This window comes from Sinohyriopsis cumingii, chromosome 17 (genome assembly GCF_028554795.1).
Source record: "Sinohyriopsis cumingii isolate HCF-2022 chromosome 17, ASM2855479v2, whole genome shotgun sequence".
In the NCBI taxonomy this organism is placed as follows: domain Eukaryota; kingdom Metazoa; phylum Mollusca; class Bivalvia; order Unionida; family Unionidae; genus Sinohyriopsis; species Sinohyriopsis cumingii.
The window spans coordinates 24,437,066-24,464,999 of NC_142977.1; the positions used below are offsets into that span (position 1 = coordinate 24,437,066).

The window sequence follows — 27,934 nt, forward strand, 5'->3', positions numbered from 1 at the left end:
CCATTTTTCAGCACAAGATAGGCTATGCATGGCAGGCAATATAAATGGTGGAGGAAGAACCCGGGAGAAGAAAAATGAACGGAAAGAACTCCCGACCCATGATAACATACTGGCAAGCTTTCTCTGATAACCACATGGGCCAAATCCGAAACTCAAACACACGCAGACAGGTGAGATGGCCGCGATCCGTAATGGTGGGCTATTTAGACCACCCGGGGTACCCACCCCTTGAAAGAGCAGTGTAAGAAATAATAACATTATCGATTGGCACGTGCTAATCAGAGACATCCAGACTAATTTTGTCATAAGCTTGAGATTATTGGTTATTTTTAATTGAATTATCAGGGGTTAGCGCGAACGCAGATCCCCACACTAATAAATAACGACCCCGAGTCACCCACATTTGGGGTGATCGCAGGTTTCAGCCCAACCGAAGTGCAATGGAAAGGCCTCATCCTGGGGAAACCGCCTAGCTGATCACGGTACTCCCTGGTCCAGGTAAGTATGATTTCTTGACGTTTACTGACGTTTATCAACTGACATTTGTGTCTGGAGTAGGAAGTGTGCCTCTAAGTAATGAAAATAAATTAAAACGATTCAGGGCCATGGTACTGCTGATGTCTTAGTATTCAGAATAACTTTATCGCTTATGTTTCAACATTACAAAAGTAACTGAAATGTCTTCAAATAGTCCTTTATTTGCAATTTCAGTTTCTTTTACGGTGGATATATGCTATATAGGTTTGCTCGGACGGCAGGGGATAGTTTCGTATATTGGCCCCTGGCAAATTTCTTAACTTGAGGCAACGGTGCGTATTTTTCAGCTATTATGGTTTTTTAATTAAATATATGGATACATTTTTCAATTCCGCGTTTCGGGCTTGTCTTGTTCTTGAAACTGATATCAGCCATTGACCTCCCATAGTTACTTCACAGCAAGTCGACAGTGAAATAGCAATAGTCGTCTAGCAAGAACTATGGTCAATCACATCCAGCTGTTTAGTACACAATGCTTTCCCGAACTGTTACGTAGGGAAAGGGATTGTGTTTGCACTGGCAAGATCGCTTGGTGTCATAAATGAAAAATGCAGGTATAAATTTGAGGTTGCAGTGCATCAACCTCTTTTGCTATGAACCACTGCAAATCGACTTCTCAGGTCAAAGGAATACTACTATTTGTTTCCTCTGTTTTATTAAATTTGAAATCTTTGTGCCACTGATTGGCCAGCTACGCTTCGCCGTACTCCGAGTCTAGAAGCTTTGGATTGTTGAAAGTGCTGCTGATACAGAAGTAACTGATGATGCAGATGATCTCTACAATGAGACTTATGATGAAGCTGTCACTGCTTTTGATAAGGACAACAAGCTTGCTGTATTAACGAAGTTGTTCCTGTTATTTGAAGATATTGTTTCTCTCTCTCTCTCTCTCTCTCTCTCTCTCTCTCTCTCTCTCTCTCTCTCTCTCTACTGCAGAGAAGTTCTGTGAAAATAAAACTTGATTTTCGTCGAATCCAGTAAGCATGTTTCCATTTATTTCTCTTTCTTCCTTTCTTTCTCTCACAAATATGCTGGATCGCTGTTACTCAAAGATATTTCACACGTTCGTTGTGAGATGGCTCTTTGAAAGTTGTTTGTTGTAGGGTTTAATGCCATTTTTCAGCACAAGATAGGCTATGCATGGCAGGCAATATAAATGGTGGAGGAAGAACCCGGGAGAAGAAAAATGAACGGAAAGAACTCCCGACCCATGATAACATACTGGCAAGCTTTCTCTGATAACCACATGGGCCAAATCCGAAACTCAAACACACGCAGACAGGTGAGATGGCCGCGATCCGTAATGGTGGGCTATTTAGACCACCCGGGGTACCCACCCCTTGAAAGAGCAGTGTAAGAAATAATAACATTATCGATTGGCACGTGCTAATCAGAGACATCCAGACTAATTTTGTCATAAGCTTGAGATTATTGGTTATTTTTAATTGAATTATCAGGGGTTAACGCGAACGCAGACCCCCACACTAATAAATAACGACCCCGAGTCACCCACATTTGGGGTGATCGCAGGTTTCAGCCCAACCGAAGTGCAATGGAAAGGCCTCATCCTGGGGAAACCGCCTAGCTGATCACGGTACTCCCTGGTCCAGGTAAGTATGATTTCTTGACGTTTACTGACGTTTATCAACTGACATTTGTGTCTGGAGTAGGAAGTGTGCCTCTAAGTAATGAAAATAAATTAAAACGATTCAGGGCCATGGTACTGCTGATGTCTTAGTATTCCGAATAACTTTATAGCTTATGTTTCAACATTACAAAAGTAACTGAAATGTCTTCAAATAGTCCTTTATTTGCAATTTCAGTTTCTTTTACGGTGGATATATGCTATATAGGTTTGCTCGGACGGCAGGGGATAGTTTCGTATATTGGCCCCTGGCAAATTTCTTAACTTGAGGCAACGGTGCGTATTTTTCAGCTATTATGGTTTTTTAATTAAATATATGGATACATTTTTTCAATTCCGCGTTTCGGGCTTGTCTTGTTCTTGAAACTGATATCAGCCATTGACCTCCCATAGTTACTTCACAGCAAGTCGACAGTGAAATAGCAATAGTCGTCTAGCAAGAACTATGGTCAATCACATCCAGCTGTTTAGTACACAATGCTTTCCCGAACTGTTACGTAGGGAAAGGGATTGTGTTTGCACTGGCAAGATCGCTTGGTGTCATAAATGAAAAATGCAGGTATAAATTTGAGGTTGCAGTGCATCAACCTCTTTTGCTATGAACCACTGCAAATCGACTTGTCAGGTCAAAGGAATACTACTATTTGTTTCCTCTGTTTTATTAAATTTGAAATCTTTGTGCCACTGATTGGCCAGCTACGCTTCGCCGTACTCCGAGTCTAGAAGCTTTGGATTGTTGAAAGTGCTGCTGATACAGAAGTAACTGATGATGCAGATGATCTCTACAATGAGACTTATGATGAAGCTGTCACTGCTTTTGATAAGGACAACAAGCTTGCTGTATTAACGAAGTTGTTCCTGTTATTTGAAGATATTGTTTCTCTCTCTCTCTCTCTCTCTCTCTCTCTCTCTCTCTCTCTCTCTCTCTCTCCTGCAGAGAAGTTCTGTGAAAATAAAACTTGATTTTCGTCGAATCCAGTAAGCATGTTTCCATTTATTTCTCTTTCTTCCTTTCTTTCTCTCACAAATATGCTGGATCGCTGTTACTCAAAGATATTTCACACGTTCGTTGTGAGATGGCTCTTTGAAAGTTGTTTGTTGTAGGGTTTAATGCCATTTTTCAGCACAAGATAGGCTATGCATGGCAGGCAATATAAATGGTGGAGGAAGAACCCGGGAGAAGAAAAATGAACGGAAAGAACTCCCGACCCATGATAACATACTGGCAAGCTTTCTCTGATAACCACATGGGCCAAATCCGAAACTCAAACACACGCAGACAGGTGAGATGGCCGCGATCCGTAATGGTGGGCTATTTAGACCACCCGGGGTACCCACCCCTTGAAAGAGCAGTGTAAGAAATAATAACATTATCGATTGGCACGTGCTAATCAGAGACATCCAGACTAATTTTGTCATAAGCTTGAGATTATTGGTTATTTTTAATTGAATTATCAGGGGTTAGCGCGAACGCAGACCCCCACACTAATAAATAACGACCCCGAGTCACCCACATTTGGGGTGATCGCAGGTTTCAGCCCAACCGAAGTGCAATGGAAAGGCCTCATCCTAGCTGATCACGGTACTCCCTGGTCCAGGTAAGTATGATTTCTTGACGTTTACTGACGTTTATCAACTGACATTTGTGTCTGGAGTAGGAAGTGTGCCTCTAAGTAATGAAAATAAATTAAAACGATTCAGGGCCATGGTACTGCTGATGTCTTAGTATTCCGAATAACTTTATAGCTTATGTTTCAACATTACAAAAGTAACTGAAATGTCTTCAAATAGTCCTTTATTTGCAATTTCAGTTTCTTTTACGGTGGATATATGCTATATAGGTTTGCTCGGACGGCAGGGGATAGTTTCGTATATTGGCCCCTGGCAAATTTCTTAACTTGAGGCAACGGTGCGTATTTTTCAGCTATTATGGTTTTTTAATTAAATATATGGATACATTTTTCAATTCCGCGTTTCGGGCTTGTCTTGTTCTTGAAACTGATATCAGCCATTGACCTCCCATAGTTACTTCACAGCAAGTCGACAGTGAAATAGCAATAGTCGTCTAGCAAGAACTATGGTCAATCACATCCAGCTGTTTAGTACACAATGCTTTCCCGAACTGTTACGTAGGGAAAGGGATTGTGTTTGCACTGGCAAGATCGCTTGGTGTCATAAATGAAAAATGCAGGTATAAATTTGAGGTTGCAGTGCATCAACCTCTTTTGCTATGAACCACTGCAAATCGACTTCTCAGGTCAAAGGAATACTACTATTTGTTTCCTCTGTTTTATTAAATTTGAAATCTTTGTGCCACTGATTGGCCAGCTACGCTTCGCCGTACTCCGAGTCTAGAAGCTTTGGATTGTTGAAAGTGCTGCTGATACAGAAGTAACTGATGATGCAGATGATCTCTACAATGAGACTTATGATGAAGCTGTCACTGCTTTTGATAAGGACAACAAGCTTGCTGTATTAACGAAGTTGTTCCTGTTATTTGAAGATATTGTTTCTCTCTCTCTCTCTCTCTCTCTCTCTCTCTCTCTCTCTCTCTCTCTCTCTCTCTACTGCAGAGAAGTTCTGTGAAAATAAAACTTGATTTTCGTCGAATCCAGTAAGCATGTTTCCATTTATTTCTCTTTCTTCCTTTCTTTCTCTCACAAATATGCTGGATCGCTGTTACTCAAAGATATTTCACACGTTCGTTGTGAGATGGCTCTTTGAAAGTTGTTTGTTGTAGGGTTTAATGCCATTTTTCAGCACAAGATAGGCTATGCATGGCAGGCAATATAAATGGTGGAGGAAGAACCCGGGAGAAGAAAAATGAACGGAAAGAACTCCCGACCCATGAAAACATACTGGCAAGCTTTCTCTGATAACCACATGGGCCAAATCCGAAACTCAAACACACGCAGACAGGTGAGATGGCCGCGATCCGTAATGGTGGGCTATTTAGACCACCCGGGGTACCCACCCCTTGAAAGAGCAGTGTAAGAAATAATAACATTATCGATTGGCACGTGCTAATCAGAGACATCCAGACTAATTTTGTCATAAGCTTGAGATTATTGGTTATTTTTAATTGAATTATCAGGGGTTAGCGCGAACGCAGACCCCCACACTAATAAATAACGACCCCGAGTCACCCACATTTGGGGTGATCGCAGGTTTCAGCCCAACCGAAGTGCAAAGGAAAGGCCTCATCCTAGCTGATCACGGTACTCCCTGGTCCAGGTAAGTATGATTTCTTGACGTTTACTGACGTTTATCAACTGACATTTGTGTCTGGAGTAGGAAGTGTGCCTCTAAGTAATGAAAATAAATTAAAACGATTCAGGGCCATGGTACTGCTGATGTCTTAGTATTCCGAATAACTTTATAGCTTATGTTTCAACATTACAAAAGTAACTGAAATGTCTTCAAATAGTCCTTTATTTGCAATTTCAGTTTCTTTTACGGTGGATATATGCTATATAGGTTTGCTCGGACGGCAGGGGATAGTTTCGTATATTGGCCCCTGGCAAATTTCTTAACTTGAGGCAACGGTGCGTATTTTTCAGCTATTATGGTTTTTTAATTAAATATATGGATACATTTTTCAATTCCGCGTTTCGGGCTTGTCTTGTTCTTGAAACTGATATCAGCCATTGACCTCCCATAGTTACTTCACAGCAAGTCGACAGTGAAATAGCAATAGTCGTCTAGCAAGAACTATGGTCAATCACATCCAGCTGTTTAGTACACAATGCTTTCCCGAACTGTTACGTAGGGAAAGGGATTGTGTTTGCACTGGCAAGATCGCTTGGTGTCATAAATGAAAAATGCAGGTATAAATTTGAGGTTGCAGTGCATCAACCTCTTTTGCTATGAACCACTGCAAATCGACTTGTCAGGTCAAAGGAATACTACTATTTGTTTCCTCTGTTTTATTAAATTTGAAATCTTTGTGCCACTGATTGGCCAGCTACGCTTCGCCGTACTCCGAGTCTAGAAGCTTTGGATTGTTGAAAGTGCTGCTGATACAGAAGTAACTGATGATGCAGATGATCTCTACAATGAGACTTATGATGAAGCTGTCACTGCTTTTGATAAGGACAACAAGCTTGCTGTATTAACGAAGTTGTTCCTGTTATTTGAAGATATTGTTTCTCTCTCTCTCTCTCTCTCTCTCTCTCTCTCTCTCTCTCTCTCTCTCTCTACTGCAGAGAAGTTCTGTGAAAATAAAACTTGATTTTCGTCGAATCCAGTAAGCATGTTTCCATTTATTTCTCTTTCTTCCTTTCTTTCTCTCACAAATATGCTGGATCGCTGTTACTCAAAGATATTTCACACGTTCGTTGTGAGATGGCTCTTTGAAAGTTGTTTGTTGTAGGGTTTAATGCCATTTTTCAGCACAAGATAGGCTATGCATGGCAGGCAATATAAATGGTGGAGGAAGAACCCGGGAGAAGAAAACTGAACGGAAAGAACTCCCGACCCATGATAACATACTGGCAAGCTTTCTCTGATAACCACATGGGCCAAATCCGAAACTCAAACACACGCAGACAGGTGAGATGGCCGCGATCCGTAATGGTGGGCTATTTAGACCACCCGGGGTACCCACCCCTTGAAAGAGCAGTGTAAGAAATAATAACATTATCGATTGGCACGTGCTAATCAGAGACATCCAGACTAATTTTGTCATAAGCTTGTGATTATTGGTTATTTTTAATTGAATTATCAGGGGTTAGCGCGAACGCAGACCCCCACACTAATAAATAACGACCCCGAGTCACCCACATTTGGGGTGATCGCAGGTTTCAGCCCAACCGAAGTGCAATGGAAAGGCCTCATCCTGGGGAAACCGCCTAGCTGATCACGGTACTCCCTGGTCCAGGTAAGTATGATTTCTTGACGTTTACTGACGTTTATCAACTGACATTTGTGTCTGGAGTAGGAAGTGTGCCTCTAAGTAATGAAAATAAATTAAAACGATTCAGGGCCATGGTACTGCTGATGTCTTAGTATTCCGAATAACTTTATAGCTTATGTTTCAACATTACAAAAGTAACTGAAATGTCTTCAAATAGTCCTTTATTTGCAATTTCAGTTTCTTTTACGGTGGATATATGCTATATAGGTTTGCTTGGACGGCAGGGGATAGTTTCGTATATTGGCCCCTGGCAAATTTCTTAACTTGAGGCAACGGTGCGTATTTTTCAGCTATTATGGTTTTTTAATTAAATATATGGATACATTTTTCAATTCCGCGTTTCGGGCTTGTCTTGTTCTTGAAATTGATATCAGCCATTGACCTCCCATAGTTACTTCACAGCAAGTCGACAGTGAAATAGCAATAGTCGTCTAGCAAGAACTATGGTCAATCACATCCAGCTGTTTAGTACACAATGCTTTCCCGAACTGTTACGTAGGGAAAGGGATTGTGTTTGCACTGGCAAGATCGCTTGGTGTCATAAATGAAAAATGCAGGTATAAATTTGAGGTTGCAGTGCATCAACCTCTTTTGCTATGAACCACTGCAAATCGACTTGTCAGGTCAAAGGAATACTACTATTTGTTTCCTCTGTTTTATTAAATTTGAAATCTTTGTGCCACTGATTGGCCAGCTACGCTTCGCCGTACTCCGAGTCTAGAAGCTTTGGATTGTTGAAAGTGCTGCTGATACAGAAGTAACTGATGATGCAGATGATCTCTACAATGAGACTTATGATGAAGCTGTCACTGCTTTTGATAAGGACAACAAGCTTGCTGTATTAACGAAGTTGTTCCTGTTATTTGAAGATATTGTTTCTCTCTCTCTCTGTCTCTCTCTCTCTCTCTCTCTCTCTCTCTCTCTCTCTCTCTACTGCAGAGAAGTTCTGTGAAAATAAAACTTGATTTTCGTCGAATCCAGTAAGCATGTTTCCATTTATTTCTCTTTCTTCCTTTCTTTCTCTCACAAATATGCTGGATCGCTGTTACTCAAAGATATTTCACACGTTCGTTGTGAGATGGCTCTTTGAAAGTTGTTTGTTGTAGGGTTTAATGCCATTTTTCAGCACAAGATAGGCTATGCATGGCAGGCAATATAAATGGTGGAGGAAGAACCCGGGAGAAGAAAAATGAACGGAAAGAACTCCCGACCCATGAAAACATACTGGCAAGCTTTCTCTGATAACCACATGGGCCAAATCCGAAACTCAAACACACGCAGACAGGTGAGATGGCCGCGATCCGTAATGGTGGGCTATTTAGACCACCCGGGGTACCCACCCCTTGAAAGAGCAGTGTAAGAAATAATAACATTATCGATTGGCACGTGCTAATCAGAGACATCCAGACTAATTTTGTCATAAGCTTGAGATTATTGGTTATTTTTAATTGAATTATCAGGGGTTAGCGCGAACGCAGACCCCCACACTAATAAATAACGACCTCGAGTCACCCACATTTGGGGTGATCGCAGGTTTCAGCCCAACCGAAGTGCAATGGAAAGGCCTCATCCTGGGGAAACCGCCTAGCTGATCACGGTACTCCCTGGTCCAGGTAAGTATGATTTCTTGACGTTTACTGACGTTTATCAACTGACATTTGTGTCTGGAGTAGGAAGTGTGCCTCTAAGTAATGAAAATAAATTAAAACGATTCAGGGCCATGGTACTGCTGATGTCTTAGTATTCCGAATAACTTTATAGCTTATGTTTCAACATTACAAAAGTAACTGAAATGTCTTCAAATAGTCCTTTATTTGCAATTTCAGTTTCTTTTACGGTGGATATATGCTATATAGGTTTGCTCGGACGGCAGGGGATAGTTTCGTATATTGGCCCCTGGCAAATTTCTTAACTTGAGGCAACGGTGCGTATTTTTCAGCTATTATGGTTTTTTAATTAAATATATGGATACATTTTTCAATTCCGCGTTTCGGGCTTGTCTTGTTCTTGAAACTGATATCAGCCATTGACCTCCCATAGTTACTTCACAGCAAGTCGACAGTGAAATAGCAATAGTCGTCTAGCAAGAACTATGGTCAATCACATCCAGCTGTTTAGTACACAATGCTTTCCCGAACTGTTACGTAGGGAAAGGGATTGTGTTTGCACTGGCAAGATCGCTTGGTGTCATAAATGAAAAATGCAGGTATAAATTTGAGGTTGCAGTGCATCAACCTCTTTTGCTATGAACCACTGCAAATCGACTTGTCAGGTCAAAGGAATACTACTATTTGTTTCCTCTGTTTTATTAAATTTGAAATCTTTGTGCCACTGATTGGCCAGCTACGCTTCGCCGTACTCCGAGTCTAGAAGCTTTGGATTGTTGAAAGTGCTGCTGATACAGAAGTAACTGATGATGCAGATGATCTCTACAATGAGACTTATGATGAAGCTGTCACTGCTTTTGATAAGGACAACAAGCTTGCTGTATTAACGAAGTTGTTCCTGTTATTTGAAGATATTGTTTCTCTCTCTCTCTCTCTCTCTCTCTCTCTCTCTACTGCAGAGAAGTTCTGTGAAAATAAAACTTGATTTTCGTCGAATCCAGTAAGCATGTTTCCATTTATTTCTCTTTCTTCCTTTCTTTCTCTCACAAATATGCTGGATCGCTGTTACTCAAAGATATTTCACACGTTCGTTGTGAGATGGCTCTTTGAAAGTTGTTTGTTGTAGGGTTTAATGCCATTTTTCAGCACAAGATAGGCTATGCATGGCAGGCAATATAAATGGTGGAGGAAGAACCCGGGAGAAGAAAAATGAACGGAAAGAACTCCCGACCCATGATAACATACTGGCAAGCTTTCTCTGATAACCACATGGGCCAAATCCGAAACTCAAACACACGCAGACAGGTGAGATGGCCGCGATCCGTAATGGTGGGCTATTTAGACCACCCGGGGTACCCACCCCTTGAAAGAGCAGTGTAAGAAATAATAACATTATCGATTGGCACGTGCTAATCAGAGACATCCAGACTAATTTTGTCATAAGCTTGAGATTATTGGTTATTTTTAATTGAATTGTCAGGGGTTAGCGCGAACGCAGACCCCCACACTAATAAATAACGACCCCGAGTCACCCACATTTGGGGTGATCGCAGGTTTCAGCCCAACCGAAGTGCAATGGAAAGGCCTCATCCTGGGGAAACCGCCTAGCTGATCACGGTACTCCCTGGTCCAGGTAAGTATGATTTCTTGACGTTTACTGACGTTTATCAACTGACATTTGTGTCTGGAGTAGGAAGTGTGCCTCTAAGTAATGAAAATAAATTAAAACGATTCAGGGCCATGGTACTGCTGATGTCTTAGTATTCCGAATAACTTTATAGCTTATGTTTCAACATTACAAAAGTAACTGAAATGTCTTCAAATAGTCCTTTATTTGCAATTTCAGTTTCTTTTACGGTGGATATATGCTATATAGGTTTGCTTGGACGGCAGGGGATAGTTTCGTATATTGGCCCCTGGCAAATTTCTTAACTTGAGGCAACGGTGCGTATTTTTCAGCTATTATGGTTTTTTAATTAAATATATGGATACATTTTTCAATTCCGCGTTTCGGGCTTGTCTTGTTCTTGAAATTGATATCAGCCATTGACCTCCCATAGTTACTTCACAGCAAGTCGACAGTGAAATAGCAATAGTCGTCTAGCAAGAACTATGGTCAATCACATCCAGCTGTTTAGTACACAATGCTTTCCCGAACTGTTACGTAGGGAAAGGGATTGTGTTTGCACTGGCAAGATCGCTTGGTGTCATAAATGAAAAATGCAGGTATAAATTTGAGGTTGCAGTGCATCAACCTCTTTTGCTATGAACCACTGCAAATCGACTTGTCAGGTCAAAGGAATACTACTATTTGTTTCCTCTGTTTTATTAAATTTGAAATCTTTGTGCCACTGATTGGCCAGCTACGCTTCGCCGTACTCCGAGTCTAGAAGCTTTGGATTGTTGAAAGTGCTGCTGATACAGAAGTAACTGATGATGCAGATGATCTCTACAATGAGACTTATGATGAAGCTGTCACTGCTTTTGATAAGGACAACAAGCTTGCTGTATTAACGAAGTTGTTCCTGTTATTTGAAGATATTGTTTCTCTCTCTCTCTGTCTCTCTCTCTCTCTCTCTCTCTCTCTCTCTCTCTCTCTCTACTGCAGAGAAGTTCTGTGAAAATAAAACTTGATTTTCGTCGAATCCAGTAAGCATGTTTCCATTTATTTCTCTTTCTTCCTTTCTTTCTCTCACAAATATGCTGGATCGCTGTTACTCAAAGATATTTCACACGTTCGTTGTGAGATGGCTCTTTGAAAGTTGTTTGTTGTAGGGTTTAATGCCATTTTTCAGCACAAGATAGGCTATGCATGGCAGGCAATATAAATGGTGGAGGAAGAACCCGGGAGAAGAAAAATGAACGGAAAGAACTCCCGACCCATGAAAACATACTGGCAAGCTTTCTCTGATAACCACATGGGCCAAATCCGAAACTCAAACACACGCAGACAGGTGAGATGGCCGCGATCCGTAATGGTGGGCTATTTAGACCACCCGGGGTACCCACCCCTAGAAAGAGCAGTGTAAGAAATAATAACATTATCGATTGGCACGTGCTAATCAGAGACATCCAGACTAATTTTGTCATAAGCTTGAGATTATTGGTTATTTTTAATTGAATTATCAGGGGTTAGCGCGAACGCAGACCCCCACACTAATAAATAACGACCTCGAGTCACCCACATTTGGGGTGATCGCAGGTTTCAGCCCAACCGAAGTGCAATGGAAAGGCCTCATCCTGGGGAAACCGCCTAGCTGATCACGGTACTCCCTGGTCCAGGTAAGTATGATTTCTTGACGTTTACTGACGTTTATCAACTGACATTTGTGTCTGGAGTAGGAAGTGTGCCTCTAAGTAATGAAAATAAATTAAAACGATTCAGGGCCATGGTACTGCTGATGTCTTAGTATTCCGAATAACTTTATAGCTTATGTTTCAACATTACAAAAGTAACTGAAATGTCTTCAAATAGTCCTTTATTTGCAATTTCAGTTTCTTTTACGGTGGATATATGCTATATAGGTTTGCTCGGACGGCAGGGGATAGTTTCGTATATTGGCCCCTGGCAAATTTCTTAACTTGAGGCAACGGTGCGTATTTTTCAGCTATTATGGTTTTTTAATTAAATATATGGATACATTTTTCAATTCCGCGTTTCGGGCTTGTCTTGTTCTTGAAACTGATATCAGCCATTGACCTCCCATAGTTACTTCACAGCAAGTCGACAGTGAAATAGCAATAGTCGTCTAGCAAGAACTATGGTCAATCACATCCAGCTGTTTAGTACACAATGCTTTCCCGAACTGTTACGTAGGGAAAGGGATTGTGTTTGCACTGGCAAGATCGCTTGGTGTCATAAATGAAAAATGCAGGTATAAATTTGAGGTTGCAGTGCATCAACCTCTTTTGCTATGAACCACTGCAAATCGACTTGTCAGGTCAAAGGAATACTACTATTTGTTTCCTCTGTTTTATTAAATTTGAAATCTTTGTGCCACTGATTGGCCAGCTACGCTTCGCCGTACTCCGAGTCTAGAAGCTTTGGATTGTTGAAAGTGCTGCTGATACAGAAGTAACTGATGATGCAGATGATCTCTACAATGAGACTTATGATGAAGCTGTCACTGCTTTTGATAAGGACAACAAGCTTGCTGTATTAACGAAGTTGTTCCTGTTATTTGAAGATATTGTTTCTCTCTCTCTCTCTCTCTCTCTCTCTCTCTACTGCAGAGAAGTTCTGTGAAAATAAAACTTGATTTTCGTCGAATCCAGTAAGCATGTTTCCATTTATTTCTCTTTCTTCCTTTCTTTCTCTCACAAATATGCTGGATCGCTGTTACTCAAAGATATTTCACACGTTCGTTGTGAGATGGCTCTTTGAAAGTTGTTTGTTGTAGGGTTTAATGCCATTTTTCAGCACAAGATAGGCTATGCATGGCAGGCAATATAAATGGTGGAGGAAGAACCCGGGAGAAGAAAAATGAACGGAAAGAACTCCCGACCCATGAAAACATACTGGCAAGCTTTCTCTGATAACCACATGGGCCAAATCCGAAACTCAAACACACGCAGACAGGTGAGATGGCCGCGATCCGTAATGGTGGGCTATTTAGACCACCCGGGGTACCCACCCCTTGAAAGAGCAGTGTAAGAAATAATAACATTATCGATTGGCACGTGCTAATCAGAGACATCCAGACTAATTTTGTCATAAGCTTGAGATTATTGGTTATTTTTAATTGAATTATCAGGGGTTAGCGCGAACGCAGACCCCCACACTAATAAATAACGACCCCGAGTCACCCACATTTGGGGTGATCGCAGGTTTCAGCCCAACCGAAGTGCAATGGAAAGGCCTCATCCTAGCTGATCACGGTACTCCCTGGTCCAGGTAAGTATGATTTCTTGACGTTTACTGACGTTTATCAACTGACATTTGTGTCTGGAGTAGGAAGTGTGCCTCTAAGTAATGAAAATAAATTAAAACGATTCAGGGCCATGGTACTGCTGATGTCTTAGTATTCCGAATAACTTTATAGCTTATGTTTCAACATTACAAAAGTAACTGAAATGTCTTCAAATAGTCCTTTATTTGCAATTTCAGTTTCTTTTACGGTGGATATATGCTATATAGGTTTGCTCGGACGGCAGGGGATAGTTTCGTATATTGGCCCCTGGCAAATTTCTTAACTTGAGGCAACGGTGCGTATTTTTCAGCTATTATGGTTTTTTAATTAAATATATGGATACATTTTTCAATTCCGCGTTTCGGGCTTGTCTTGTTCTTGAAACTGATATCAGCCATTGACCTCCCATAGTTACTTCACAGCAAGTCGACAGTGAAATAGCAATAGTCGTCTAGCAAGAACTATGGTCAATCACATCCAGCTGTTTAGTACACAATGCTTTCCCGAACTGTTACGTAGGGAAAGGGATTGTGTTTGCACTGGCAAGATCGCTTGGTGTCATAAATGAAAAATGCAGGTATAAATTTGAGGTTGCAGTGCATCAACCTCTTTTGCTATGAACCACTGCAAATCGACTTGTCAGGTCAAAGGAATACTACTATTTGTTTCCTCTGTTTTATTAAATTTGAAATCTTTGTGCCACTGATTGGCCAGCTACGCTTCGCCGTACTCCGAGTCTAGAAGCTTTGGATTGTTGAAAGTGCTGCTGATACAGAAGTAACTGATGATGCAGATGATCTCTACAATGAGACTTATGATGAAGCTGTCACTGCTTTTGATAAGGACAACAAGCTTGCTGTATTAACGAAGTTGTTCCTGTTATTTGAAGATATTGTTTCTCTCTCTCTCTCTCTCTCTCTCTCTCTCTACTGCAGAGAAGTTCTGTGAAAATAAAACTTGATTTTCGTCGAATCCAGTAAGCATGTTTCCATTTATTTCTCTTTCTTCCTTTCTTTCTCTCACAAATATGCTGGATCGCTGTTACTCAAAGATATTTCACACGTTCGTTGTGAGATGGCTCTTTGAAAGTTGTTTGTTGTAGGGTTTAATGCCATTTTTCAGCACAAGATAGGCTATGCATGGCAGGCAATATAAATGGTGGAGGAAGAACCCGGGAGAAGAAAAATGAACGGAAAGAACTCCCGACCCATGATAACATACTGGCAAGCTTTCTCTGATAACCACATGGGCCAAATCCGAAACTCAAACACACGCAGACAGGTGAGATGGCCGCGATCCGTAATGGTGGGCTATTTAGACCACCCGGGGTACCCACCCCTTCAAAGAGCAGTGTAAGAAATAATAACATTATCGATTGGCACGTGCTAATCAGAGACATCCAGACTAATTTTGTCATAAGCTTGAGATTATTGGTTATTTTTAATTGAATTATCAGGGGTTAGCGCGAACGCAGACCCCCACACTAATAAATAACGACCCCGAGTCACCCACATTTGGGGTGATCGCAGGTTTCAGCCCAACCGAAGTGCAATGGAAAGGCCTCATCCTGGGGAAACCGCCTAGCTGATCACGGTACTCCCTGGTCCAGGTAAGTATGATTTCTTGACGTTTACTGACGTTTATCAACTGACATTTGTGTCTGGAGTAGGAAGTGTGCCTCTAAGTAATGAAAATAAATTAAAACGATTCAGGGCCATGGTACTGCTGATGTCTTAGTATTCCGAATAACTTTATAGCTTATGTTTCAACATTACAAAAGTAACTGAAATGTCTTCAAATAGTCCTTTATTTGCAATTTCAGTTTCTTTTACGGTGGATATATGCTATATAGGTTTGCTTGGACGGCAGGGGATAGTTTCGTATATTGGCCCCTGGCAAATTTCTTAACTTGAGGCAACGGTGCGTATTTTTCAGCTATTATGGTTTTTTAATTAAATATATGGATACATTTTTCAATTCCGCGTTTCGGGCTTGTCTTGTTCTTGAAATTGATATCAGCCATTGACCTCCCATAGTTACTTCACAGCAAGTCGACAGTGAAATAGCAATAGTCGTCTAGCAAGAACTATGGTCAATCACATCCAGCTGTTTAGTACACAATGCTTTCCCGAACTGTTACGTAGGGAAAGGGATTGTGTTTGCACTGGCAAGATCGCTTGGTGTCATAAATGAAAAATGCAGGTATAAATTTGAGGTTGCAGTGCATCAACCTCTTTTGCTATGAACCACTGCAAATCGACTTGTCAGGTCAAAGGAATACTACTATTTGTTTCCTCTGTTTTATTAAATTTGAAATCTTTGTGCCACTGATTGGCCAGCTACGCTTCGCCGTACTCCGAGTCTAGAAGCTTTGGATTGTTGAAAGTGCTGCTGATACAGAAGTAACTGATGATGCAGATGATCTCTACAATGAGACTTATGATGAAGCTGTCACTGCTTTTGATAAGGACAACAAGCTTGCTGTATTAACGAAGTTGTTCCTGTTATTTGAAGATATTGTTTCTCTCTCTCTCTGTCTCTCTCTCTCTCTCTCTCTCTCTCTCTCTCTCTCTCTCTACTGCAGAGAAGTTCTGTGAAAATAAAACTTGATTTTCGTCGAATCCAGTAAGCATGTTTCCATTTATTTCTCTTTCTTCCTTTCTTTCTCTCACAAATATGCTGGATCGCTGTTACTCAAAGATATTTCACACGTTCGTTGTGAGATGGCTCTTTGAAAGTTGTTTGTTGTAGGGTTTAATGCCATTTTTCAGCACAAGATAGGCTATGCATGGCAGGCAATATAAATGGTGGAGGAAGAACCCGGGAGAAGAAAAATGAACGGAAAGAACTCCCGACCCATGAAAACATACTGGCAAGCTTTCTCTGATAACCACATGGGCCAAATCCGAAACTCAAACACACGCAGACAGGTGAGATGGCCGCGATCCGTAATGGTGGGCTATTTAGACCACCCGGGGTACCCACCCCTAGAAAGAGCAGTGTAAGAAATAATAACATTATCGATTGGCACGTGCTAATCAGAGACATCCAGACTAATTTTGTCATAAGCTTGAGATTATTGGTTATTTTTAATTGAATTATCAGGGGTTAGCGCGAACGCAGACCCCCACACTAATAAATAACGACCTCGAGTCACCCACATTTGGGGTGATCGCAGGTTTCAGCCCAACCGAAGTGCAATGGAAAGGCCTCATCCTGGGGAAACCGCCTAGCTGATCACGGTACTCCCTGGTCCAGGTAAGTATGATTTCTTGACGTTTACTGACGTTTATCAACTGACATTTGTGTCTGGAGTAGGAAGTGTGCCTCTAAGTAATGAAAATAAATTAAAACGATTCAGGGCCATGGTACTGCTGATGTCTTAGTATTCCGAATAACTTTATAGCTTATGTTTCAACATTACAAAAGTAACTGAAATGTCTTCAAATAGTCCTTTATTTGCAATTTCAGTTTCTTTTACGGTGGATATATGCTATATAGGTTTGCTCGGACGGCAGGGGATAGTTTCGTATATTGGCCCCTGGCAAATTTCTTAACTTGAGGCAACGGTGCGTATTTTTCAGCTATTATGGTTTTTTAATTAAATATATGGATACATTTTTCAATTCCGCGTTTCGGGCTTGTCTTGTTCTTGAAACTGATATCAGCCATTGACCTCCCATAGTTACTTCACAGCAAGTCGACAGTGAAATAGCAATAGTCGTCTAGCAAGAACTATGGTCAATCACATCCAGCTGTTTAGTACACAATGCTTTCCCGAACTGTTACGTAGGGAAAGGGATTGTGTTTGCACTGGCAAGATCGCTTGGTGTCATAAATGAAAAATGCAGGTATAAATTTGAGGTTGCAGTGCATCAACCTCTTTTGCTATGAACCACTGCAAATCGACTTGTCAGGTCAAAGGAATACTACTATTTGTTTCCTCTGTTTTATTAAATTTGAAATCTTTGTGCCACTGATTGGCCAGCTACGCTTCGCCGTACTCCGAGTCTAGAAGCTTTGGATTGTTGAAAGTGCTGCTGATACAGAAGTAACTGATGATGCAGATGATCTCTACAATGAGACTTATGATGAAGCTGTCACTGCTTTTGATAAGGACAACAAGCTTGCTGTATTAACGAAGTTGTTCCTGTTATTTGAAGATATTGTTTCTCTCTCTCTCTCTCTCTCTCTCTCTCTCTACTGCAGAGAAGTTCTGTGAAAATAAAACTTGATTTTCGTCGAATCCAGTAAGCATGTTTCCATTTATTTCTCTTTCTTCCTTTCTTTCTCTCACAAATATGCTGGATCGCTGTTACTCAAAGATATTTCACACGTTCGTTGTGAGATGGCTCTTTGAAAGTTGTTTGTTGTAGGGTTTAATGCCATTTTTCAGCACAAGATAGGCTATGCATGGCAGGCAATATAAATGGTGGAGGAAGAACCCGGGAGAAGAAAAATGAACGGAAAGAACTCCCGACCCATGAAAACATACTGGCAAGCTTTCTCTGATAACCACATGGGCCAAATCCGAAACTCAAACACACGCAGACAGGTGAGATGGCCGCGATCCGTAATGGTGGGCTATTTAGACCACCCGGGGTACCCACCCCTTGAAAGAGCAGTGTAAGAAATAATAACATTATCGATTGGCACGTGCTAATCAGAGACATCCAGACTAATTTTGTCATAAGCTTGAGATTATTGGTTATTTTTAATTGAATTATCAGGGGTTAGCGCGAACGCAGACCCCCACACTAATAAATAACGACCCCGAGTCACCCACATTTGGGGTGATCGCAGGTTTCAGCCCAACCGAAGTGCAATGGAAAGGCCTCATCCTAGCTGATCACGGTACTCCCTGGTCCAGGTAAGTATGATTTCTTGACGTTTACTGACGTTTATCAACTGACATTTGTGTCTGGAGTAGGAAGTGTGCCTCTAAGTAATGAAAATAAATTAAAACGATTCAGGGCCATGGTACTGCTGATGTCTTAGTATTCCGAATAACTTTATAGCTTATGTTTCAACATTACAAAAGTAACTGAAATGTCTTCAAATAGTCCTTTATTTGCAATTTCAGTTTCTTTTACGGTGGATATATGCTATATAGGTTTGCTCGGACGGCAGGGGATAGTTTCGTATATTGGCCCCTGGCAAATTTCTTAACTTGAGGCAACGGTGCGTATTTTTCAGCTATTATGGTTTTTTAATTAAATATATGGATACATTTTTCAATTCCGCGTTTCGGGCTTGTCTTGTTCTTGAAACTGATATCAGCCATTGACCTCCCATAGTTACTTCACAGCAAGTCGACAGTGAAATAGCAATAGTCGTCTAGCAAGAACTATGGTCAATCACATCCAGCTGTTTAGTACACAATGCTTTCCCGAACTGTTACGTAGGGAAAGGGATTGTGTTTGCACTGGCAAGATCGCTTGGTGTCATAAATGAAAAATGCAGGTATAAATTTGAGGTTGCAGTGCATCAACCTCTTTTGCTATGAACCACTGCAAATCGACTTGTCAGGTCAAAGGAATACTACTATTTGTTTCCTCTGTTTTATTAAATTTGAAATCTTTGTGCCACTGATTGGCCAGCTACGCTTCGCCGTACTCCGAGTCTAGAAGCTTTGGATTGTTGAAAGTGCTGCTGATACAGAAGTAACTGATGATGCAGATGATCTCTACAATGAGACTTATGATGAAGCTGTCACTGCTTTTGATAAGGACAACAAGCTTGCTGTATTAACGAAGTTGTTCCTGTTATTTGAAGATATTGTTTCTCTCTCTCTCTCTCTCTCTCTCTCTCTCTACTGCAGAGAAGTTCTGTGAAAATAAAACTTGATTTTCGTCGAATCCAGTAAGCATGTTTCCATTTATTTCTCTTTCTTCCTTTCTTTCTCTCACAAATATGCTGGATCGCTGTTACTCAAAGATATTTCACACGTTCGTTGTGAGATGGCTCTTTGAAAGTTGTTTGTTGTAGGGTTTAATGCCATTTTTCAGCACAAGATAGGCTATGCATGGCAGGCAATATAAATGGTGGAGGAAGAACCCGGGAGAAGAAAAATGAACGGAAAGAACTCCCGACCCATGATAACATACTGGCAAGCTTTCTCTGATAACCACATGGGCCAAATCCGAAACTCAAACACACGCAGACAGGTGAGATGGCCGCGATCCGTAATGGTGGGCTATTTAGACCACCCGGGGTACCCACCCCTTCAAAGAGCAGTGTAAGAAATAATAACATTATCGATTGGCACGTGCTAATCAGAGACATCCAGACTAATTTTGTCATAAGCTTGAGATTATTGGTTATTTTTAATTGAATTATCAGGGGTTAGCGCGAACGCAGACCCCCACACTAATAAATAACGACCCCGAGTCACCCACATTTGGGGTGATCGCAGGTTTCAGCCCAACCGAAGTGCAATGGAAAGGCCTCATCCTGGGGAAACCGCCTAGCTGATCACGGTACTCCCTGGTCCAGGTAAGTATGATTTCTTGACGTTTACTGACGTTTATCAACTGACATTTGTGTCTGGAGTAGGAAGTGTGCCTCTAAGTAATGAAAATAAATTAAAACGATTCAGGGCCATGGTACTGCTGATGTCTTAGTATTCCGAATAACTTTATAGCTTATGTTTCAACATTACAAAAGTAACTGAAATGTCTTCAAATAGTCCTTTATTTGCAATTTCAGTTTCTTTTACGGTGGATATATGCTATATAGGTTTGCTTGGACGGCAGGGGATAGTTTCGTATATTGGCCCCTGGCAAATTTCTTAACTTGAGGCAACGGTGCGTATTTTTCAGCTATTATGGTTTTTTAATTAAATATATGGATACATTTTTCAATTCCGCGTTTCGGGCTTGTCTTGTTCTTGAAATTGATATCAGCCATTGACCTCCCATAGTTACTTCACAGCAAGTCGACAGTGAAATAGCAATAGTCGTCTAGCAAGAACTATGGTCAATCACATCCAGCTGTTTAGTACACAATGCTTTCCCGAACTGTTACGTAGGGAAAGGGATTGTGTTTGCACTGGCAAGATCGCTTGGTGTCATAAATGAAAAATGCAGGTATAAATTTGAGGTTGCAGTGCATCAACCTCTTTTGCTATGAACCACTGCAAATCGACTTGTCAGGTCAAAGGAATACTACTATTTGTTTCCTCTGTTTTATTAAATTTGAAATCTTTGTGCCACTGATTGGCCAGCTACGCTTCGCCGTACTCCGAGTCTAGAAGCTTTGGATTGTTGAAAGTGCTGCTGATACAGAAGTAACTGATGATGCAGATGATCTCTACAATGAGACTTATGATGAAGCTGTCACTGCTTTTGATAAGGACAACAAGCTTGCTGTATTAACGAAGTTGTTCCTGTTATTTGAAGATATTGTTTCTCTCTCTCTCTGTCTCTCTCTCTCTCTCTCTCTCTCTCTCTCTCTCTACTGCAGAGAAGTTCTGTGAAAATAAAACTTGATTTTCGTCGAATCCAGTAAGCATGTTTCCATTTATTTCTCTTTCTTCCTTTCTTTCTCTCACAAATATGCTGGATCGCTGTTACTCAAAGATATTTCACACGTTCGTTGTGAGATGGCTCTTTGAAAGTTGTTTGTTGTAGGGTTTAATGCCATTTTTCAGCACAAGATAGGCTATGCATGGCAGGCAATATAAATGGTGGAGGAAGAACCCGGGAGAAGAAAAATGAACGGAAAGAACTCCCGACCCATGAAAACATACTGGCAAGCTTTCTCTGATAACCACATGGGCCAAATCCGAAACTCAAACACACGCAGACAGGTGAGATGGCCGCGATCCGTAATGGTGGGCTATTTAGACCACCCGGGGTACCCACCCCTTGAAAGAGCAGTGTAAGAAATAATAACATTATCGATTGGCACGTGCTAATCAGAGACATCCAGACTAATTTTGTCATAAGCTTGAGATTATTGGTTATTTTTAATTGAATTATCAGGGGTTAGCGCGAACGCAGACCCCCACACTAATAAATAACGACCTCGAGTCACCCACATTTGGGGTGATCGCAGGTTTCAGCCAAACCGAAGTGCAATGGAAAGGCCTCATCCTGGGGAAACCGCCTAGCTGATCACGGTACTCCCTGGTCCAGGTAAGTATGATTTCTTGACGTTTACTGACGTTTATCAACTGACATTTGTGTCTGGAGTAGGAAGTGTGCCTCTAAGTAATGAAAATAAATTAAAACGATTCAGGGCCATGGTACTGCTGATGTCTTAGTATTCCGAATAACTTTATAGCTTATGTTTCAAGATTACAAAAGTAACTGAAATGTCTTCAAATAGTCCTTTATTTGCAATTTCAGTTTCTTTTACGGTGGATATATGCTATATAGGTTTGCTCGGACGGCAGGGGATAGTTTCGTATATTGGCCCCTGGCAAATTTCTTAACTTGAGGCAACGGTGCGTATTTTTCAGCTATTATGGTTTTTTAATTAAATATATGGATACATTTTTCAATTCCGCGTTTCGGGCTTGTCTTGTTCTTGAAACTGATATCAGCCATTGACCTCCCATAGTTACTTCACAGCAAGTCGACAGTGAAATAGCAATAGTCGTCTAGCAAGAACTATGGTCAATCACATCCAGCTGTTTAGTACACAATGCTTTCCCGAACTGTTACGTAGGGAAAGGGATTGTGTTTGCACTGGCAAGATCGCTTGGTGTCATAAATGAAAAATGCAGGTATAAATTTGAGGTTGCAGTGCATCAACCTCTTTTGCTATGAACCACTGCAAATCGACTTGTCAGGTCAAAGGAATACTACTATTTGTTTCCTCTGTTTTATTAAATTTGAAATCTTTGTGCCACTGATTGGCCAGCTACGCTTCGCCGTACTCCGAGTCTAGAAGCTTTGGATTGTTGAAAGTGCTGCTGATACAGAAGTAACTGATGATGCAGATGATCTCTACAATGAGACTTATGATGAAGCTGTCACTGCTTTTGATAAGGACAACAAGCTTGCTGTATTAACGAAGTTGTTCCTGTTATTTGAAGATATTGTTTCTCTCTCTCTCTCTCTCTCTCTCTACTGCAGAGAAGTTCTGTGAAAATAAAACTTGATTTTCGTCGAATCCAGTAAGCATGTTTCCATTTATTTCTCTTTCTTCCTTTCTTTCTCTCACAAATATGCTGGATCGCTGTTACTCAAAGATATTTCACACGTTCGTTGTGAGATGGCTCTTTGAAAGTTGTTTGTTGTAGGGTTTAATGCCATTTTTCAGCACAAGATAGGCTATGCATGGCAGGCAATATAAATGGTGGAGGAAGAACCCGGGAGAAGAAAACTGAACGGAAAGAACTCCCGACCCATGATAACATACTGGCAAGCTTTCTCTGATAACCACATGGGCCAAATCCGAAACTCAAACACACGCAGACAGGTGAGATGGCCGCGATCCGTAATGGTGGGCTATTTAGACCACCCGGGGTACCCACCCCTTGAAAGAGCAGTGTAAGAAATAATAACATTATCGATTGGCACGTGCTAATCAGAGACATCCAGACTAATTTTGTCATAAGCTTGAGATTATTGGTTATTTTTAATTGAATTATCAGGGGTTAGCGCGAACGCAGACCCCCACACTAATAAATAACGACCCCGAGTCACCCACATTTGGGGTGATCGCAGGTTTCAGCCCAACCGAAGTGCAATGGAAAGGCCTCATCCTGGGGAAACCGCCTAGCTGATCACGGTACTCCCTGGTCCAGGTAAGTATGATTTCTTGACGTTTACTGACGTTTATCAACTGACATTTGTGTCTGGAGTAGGAAGTGTGCCTCTAAGTAATGAAAATAAATTAAAACGATTCAGGGCTATGGTACTGCTGATGTCTTAGTATTCCGAATAACTTTATAGCTTATGTTTCAACATTACAAAAGTAACTGAAATGTCTTCAAATAGTCCTTTATTTGCAATTTCAGTTTCTTTTACGGTGGATATATGCTATATAGGTTTGCTCGGACGGCAGGGGATAGTTTCGTATATTGGCCCCTGGCAAATTTCTTAACTTGAGGCAACGGTGCGTATTTTTCAGCTATTATGGTTTTTTAATTAAATATATGGATACATTTTTCAATTCCGCGTTTCGGGCTTGTCTTGTTCTTGAAACTGATATCAGCCATTGACCTCCCATAGTTACTTCACAGCAAGTCGACAGTGAAATAGCAATAGTCGTCTAGCAAGAACTATGGTCAATCACATCCAGCTGTTTAGTACACAATGCTTTCCCGAACTGTTACGTAGGGAAAGGGATTGTGTTTGCACTGGCAAGATCGCTTGGTGTCATAAATGAAAAATGCAGGTATAAATTTGAGGTTGCAGTGCATCAACCTCTTTTGCTATGAACCACTGCAAATCGACTTGTCAGGTCAAAGGAATACTACTATTTGTTTCCTCTGTTTTATTAAATTTGAAATCTTTGTGCCACTGATTGGCCAGCTACGCTTCGCCGTACTCCGAGTCTAGAAGCTTTGGATTGTTGAAAGTGCTGCTGATACAGAAGTAACTGATGATGCAGATGATCTCTACAATGAGACTTATGATGAAGCTGTCACTGCTTTTGATAAGGACAACAAGCTTGCTGTATTAACGAAGTTGTTCCTGTTATTTGAAGATATTGTTTCTCTCTCTCTCTCTCTCTCTCTCTCTCTCTCTCTCTCTCTCTACTGCAGAGAAGTTCTGTGAAAATAAAACTTGATTTTCGTCGAATCCAGTAAGCATGTTTCCATTTATTTCTCTTTCTTCCTTTCTTTCTCTCACAAATATGCTGGATCGCTGTTACTCAAAGATATTTCACACGTTCGTTGTGAGATGGCTCTTTGAAAGTTGTTTGTTGTAGGGTTTAATGCCATTTTTCAGCACAAGATAGGCTATGCATGGCAGGCAATATAAATGGTGGAGGAAGAACCCGGGAGAAGAAAAATGAACGGAAAGAACTCCCGACCCATGATAACATACTGGCAAGCTTTCTCTGATAACCACATGGGCCAAATCCGAAACTCAAACACACGCAGACAGGTGAGATGGCCGCGATCCGTAATGGTGGGCTATTTAGACCACCCGGGGTACCCACCCCTTGAAAGAGCAGTGTAAGAAATAATAACATTATCGATTGGCACGTGCTAATCAGAGACATCCAGACTAATTTTGTCATAAGCTTGAGATTATTGGTTATTTTTAATTGAATTATCAGGGGTTAGCGCGAACGCAGACCCCCACACTAATAAATAACGACCCCGAGTCACCCACATTTGGGGTAATCGCAGGTTTCAGCCCAACCGAAGTGCAATGGAAAGGCCTCATCCTGGGGAAACCGCCTAGCTGATCACGGTACTCCCTGGTCCAGGTAAGTATGATTTCTTGACGTTTACTGACGTTTATCAACTGACATTTGTGTCTGGAGTAGGAAGTGTGCCTCTAAGTAATGAAAATAAATTAAAACGATTCAGGGCCATGGTACTGCTGATGTCTTAGTATTCCGAATAACTTTATAGCTTATGTTTCAACATTACAAAAGTAACTGAAATGTCTTCAAATAGTCCTTTATTTGCAATTTCAGTTTCTTTTACGGTGGATATATGCTATATAGGTTTGCTCGGACGGCAGGGGATAGTTTCGTATATTGGCCCCTGGCAAATTTCTTAACTTGAGGCAACGGTGCGTATTTTTCAGCTATTATGGTTTTTTAATTAAATATATGGATACATTTTTCAATTCCGCGTTTCGGGCTTGTCTTGTTCTTGAAACTGATATCAGCCATTGACCTCCCATAGTTACTTCACAGCAAGTCGACAGTGAAATAGCAATAGTCGTCTAGCAAGAACTATGGTCAATCACATCCAGCTGTTTAGTACACAATGCTTTCCCGAACTGTTACGTAGGGAAAGGGATTGTGTTTGCACTGGCAAGATCGCTTGGTGTCATAAATGAAAAATGCAGGTATAAATTTGAGGTTGCAGTGCATCAACCTCTTTTGCTATGAACCACTGCAAATCGACTTGTCAGGTCAAAGGAATACTACTATTTGTTTCCTCTGTTTTATTAAATTTGAAATCTTTGTGCCACTGATTGGCCAGCTACGCTTCGCCGTACTCCGAGTCTAGAAGCTTTGGATTGTTGAAAGTGCTGCTGATACAGAAGTAACTGATGATGCAGATGATCTCTACAATGAGACTTATGATGAAGCTGTCACTGCTTTTGATAAGGACAACAAGCTTGCTGTATTAACGAAGTTGTTCCTGTTATTTGAAGATATTGTTTCTCTCTCTCTCTCTCTCTCTCTCTCTCTCTACTGCAGAGAAGTTCTGTGAAAATAAAACTTGATTTTCGTCGAATCCAGTAAGCATGTTTCCATTTATTTCTCTTTCTTCCTTTCTTTCTCTCACAAATATGCTGGATCGCTGTTACTCAAAGATATTTCACACGTTCGTTGTGAGATGGCTCTTTGAAAGTTGTTTGTTGTAGGGTTTAATGCCATTTTTCAGCACAAGATAGGCTATGCATGGCAGGCAATATAAATGGTGGAGGAAGAACCCGGGAGAAGAAAAATGAACGGAAAGAACTCCCGACCCATGATAACATACTGGCAAGCTTTCTCTGATAACCACATGGGCCAAATCCGAAACTCAAACACACGCAGACAGGTGAGATGGCCGCGATCCGTAATGGTGGGCTATTTAGACCACCCGGGGTACCCACCCCTTGAAAGAGCAGTGTAAGAAATAATAACATTATCGATTGGCACGTGCTAATCAGAGACATCCAGACTAATTTTGTCATAAGCTTGAGATTATTGGTTATTTTTAATTGAATTATCAGGGGTTAGCGCGAACGCAGACCCCCACACTAATAAATAACGACCCCGAGTCACCCACATTTGGGGTGATCGCAGGTTTCAGCCCAACCGAAGTGCAATGGAAAGGCCTCATCCTGGGGAAACCGCCTAGCTGATCACGGTACTCCCTGGTCCAGGTAAGTATGATTTCTTGACGTTTACTGACGTTTATCAACTGACATTTGTGTCTGGAGTAGGAAGTGTGCCTCTAAGTAATGAAAATAAATTAAAACGATTCAGGGCCATGGTACTGCTGATGTCTTAGTATTCCGAATAACTTTATAGCTTATGTTTCAACATTACAAAAGTAACTGAAATGTCTTCAAATAGTCCTTTATTTGCAATTTCAGTTTCTTTTACGGTGGATATATGCTATATAGGTTTGCTCGGACGGCAGGGGATAGTTTCGTATATTGGCCCCTGGCAAATTTCTTAACTTGAGGCAACGGTGCGTATTTTTCAGCTATTATGGTTTTTTAATTAAATATATGGATACATTTTTCAATTCCGCGTTTCGGGCTTGTCTTGTTCTTGAAACTGATATCAGCCATTGACCTCCCATAGTTACTTCACAGCAAGTCGACAGTGAAATAGCAATAGTCGTCTAGCAAGAACTATGGTCAATCACATCCAGCTGTTTAGTACACAATGCTTTCCCGAACTGTTACGTAGGGAAAGGGATTGTGTTTGCACTGGCAAGATCGCTTGGTGTCATAAATGAAAAATGCAGGTATAAATTTGAGGTTGCAGTGCATCAACCTCTTTTGCTATGAACCACTGCAAATCGACTTGTCAGGTCAAAGGAATACTACTATTTGTTTCCTCTGTTTTATTAAATTTGAAATCTTTGTGCCACTGATTGGCCAGCTACGCTTCGCCGTACTCCGAGTCTAGAAGCTTTGGATTGTTGAAAGTGCTGCTGATACAGAAGTAACTGATGATGCAGATGATCTCTACAATGAGACTTATGATGAAGCTGTCACTGCTTTTGATAAGGACAACAAGCTTGCTGTATTAACGAAGTTGTTCCTGTTATTTGAAGATATTGTTTCTCTCTCTCTCTCTCTCTCTCTCTCTACTGCAGAGAAGTTCTGTGAAAATAAAACTTGATTTTCGTCGAATCCAGTAAGCATGTTTCCATTTATTTCTCTTTCTTCCTTTCTTTCTCTCACAAATATGCTGGATCGCTGTTACTCAAAGATATTTCACACGTTCGTTGTGAGATGGCTCTTTGAAAGTTGTTTGTTGTAGGGTTTAATGCCATTTTTCAGCACAAGATAGGCTATGCATGGCAGGCAATATAAATGGTGGAGGAAGAACCCGGGAGAAGAAAACTGAACGGAAAGAACTCCCGACCCATGATAACATACTGGCAAGCTTTCTCTGATAACCACATGGGCCAAATCCGAAACTCAAACACACGCAGACAGGTGAGATG

At 41.0% G+C, this 27,934-nt stretch overlaps 13 non-coding genes and 4 pseudogenes across 13 annotated transcripts; all 17 read right to left on the bottom strand.

Moving 5' to 3' along the window:
* Window positions 1-342: 342 nt before the first annotated feature.
* On the bottom strand, window positions 343-506 carry LOC149778196 (U1 spliceosomal RNA). The gene has a single exon (XR_016415916.1). It is a non-coding gene; the product is annotated as a U1 spliceosomal RNA (small nuclear RNA).
* Window positions 507-1,991: 1,485 nt separating this feature from the next.
* On the bottom strand, window positions 1,992-2,155 carry LOC149778197 (U1 spliceosomal RNA). The gene has a single exon (XR_016415919.1). It is a non-coding gene; the product is annotated as a U1 spliceosomal RNA (small nuclear RNA).
* A 1,482-nt stretch (window positions 2,156-3,637) lies between these two features.
* LOC149778198 (U1 spliceosomal RNA) lies at window positions 3,638-3,788 on the bottom strand (annotated as a pseudogene).
* Window positions 3,789-5,273: 1,485 nt separating this feature from the next.
* LOC149778199 (U1 spliceosomal RNA) lies at window positions 5,274-5,424 on the bottom strand (annotated as a pseudogene).
* Window positions 5,425-6,905: 1,481 nt separating this feature from the next.
* On the bottom strand, window positions 6,906-7,069 carry LOC149778200 (U1 spliceosomal RNA). The gene has a single exon (XR_016415865.1). It is a non-coding gene; the product is annotated as a U1 spliceosomal RNA (small nuclear RNA).
* A 1,485-nt stretch (window positions 7,070-8,554) lies between these two features.
* Window positions 8,555-8,718, bottom strand: LOC149778201 (U1 spliceosomal RNA). Its single transcript, XR_016416019.1, has one exon. It is a non-coding gene; the product is annotated as a U1 spliceosomal RNA (small nuclear RNA).
* Window positions 8,719-10,181: 1,463 nt separating this feature from the next.
* Window positions 10,182-10,345, bottom strand: LOC149778202 (U1 spliceosomal RNA). The gene has a single exon (XR_016415867.1). It is a non-coding gene; the product is annotated as a U1 spliceosomal RNA (small nuclear RNA).
* Window positions 10,346-11,830: 1,485 nt separating this feature from the next.
* Window positions 11,831-11,994, bottom strand: LOC149778203 (U1 spliceosomal RNA). Its single transcript, XR_016415720.1, has one exon. It is a non-coding gene; the product is annotated as a U1 spliceosomal RNA (small nuclear RNA).
* Window positions 11,995-13,455: 1,461 nt separating this feature from the next.
* Window positions 13,456-13,606, bottom strand: LOC149778204 (U1 spliceosomal RNA; annotated as a pseudogene).
* A 1,461-nt stretch (window positions 13,607-15,067) lies between these two features.
* Window positions 15,068-15,231, bottom strand: LOC149778205 (U1 spliceosomal RNA). The gene has a single exon (XR_016415868.1). It is a non-coding gene; the product is annotated as a U1 spliceosomal RNA (small nuclear RNA).
* A 1,485-nt stretch (window positions 15,232-16,716) lies between these two features.
* LOC149778206 (U1 spliceosomal RNA) lies at window positions 16,717-16,880 on the bottom strand. The gene has a single exon (XR_016415731.1). It is a non-coding gene; the product is annotated as a U1 spliceosomal RNA (small nuclear RNA).
* Window positions 16,881-18,341: 1,461 nt separating this feature from the next.
* Window positions 18,342-18,492, bottom strand: LOC149778207 (U1 spliceosomal RNA; annotated as a pseudogene).
* Window positions 18,493-19,953: 1,461 nt separating this feature from the next.
* LOC149778208 (U1 spliceosomal RNA) lies at window positions 19,954-20,117 on the bottom strand. Its single transcript, XR_016415869.1, has one exon. It is a non-coding gene; the product is annotated as a U1 spliceosomal RNA (small nuclear RNA).
* A 1,479-nt stretch (window positions 20,118-21,596) lies between these two features.
* LOC149778209 (U1 spliceosomal RNA) lies at window positions 21,597-21,760 on the bottom strand. The gene has a single exon (XR_016415902.1). It is a non-coding gene; the product is annotated as a U1 spliceosomal RNA (small nuclear RNA).
* A 1,455-nt stretch (window positions 21,761-23,215) lies between these two features.
* On the bottom strand, window positions 23,216-23,379 carry LOC149778210 (U1 spliceosomal RNA). The gene has a single exon (XR_016415870.1). It is a non-coding gene; the product is annotated as a U1 spliceosomal RNA (small nuclear RNA).
* Window positions 23,380-24,852: 1,473 nt separating this feature from the next.
* LOC149778211 (U1 spliceosomal RNA) lies at window positions 24,853-25,016 on the bottom strand. Its single transcript, XR_016415904.1, has one exon. It is a non-coding gene; the product is annotated as a U1 spliceosomal RNA (small nuclear RNA).
* A 1,461-nt stretch (window positions 25,017-26,477) lies between these two features.
* Window positions 26,478-26,641, bottom strand: LOC149778212 (U1 spliceosomal RNA). Its single transcript, XR_016415871.1, has one exon. It is a non-coding gene; the product is annotated as a U1 spliceosomal RNA (small nuclear RNA).
* Window positions 26,642-27,934: the final 1,293 nt, after the last annotated feature.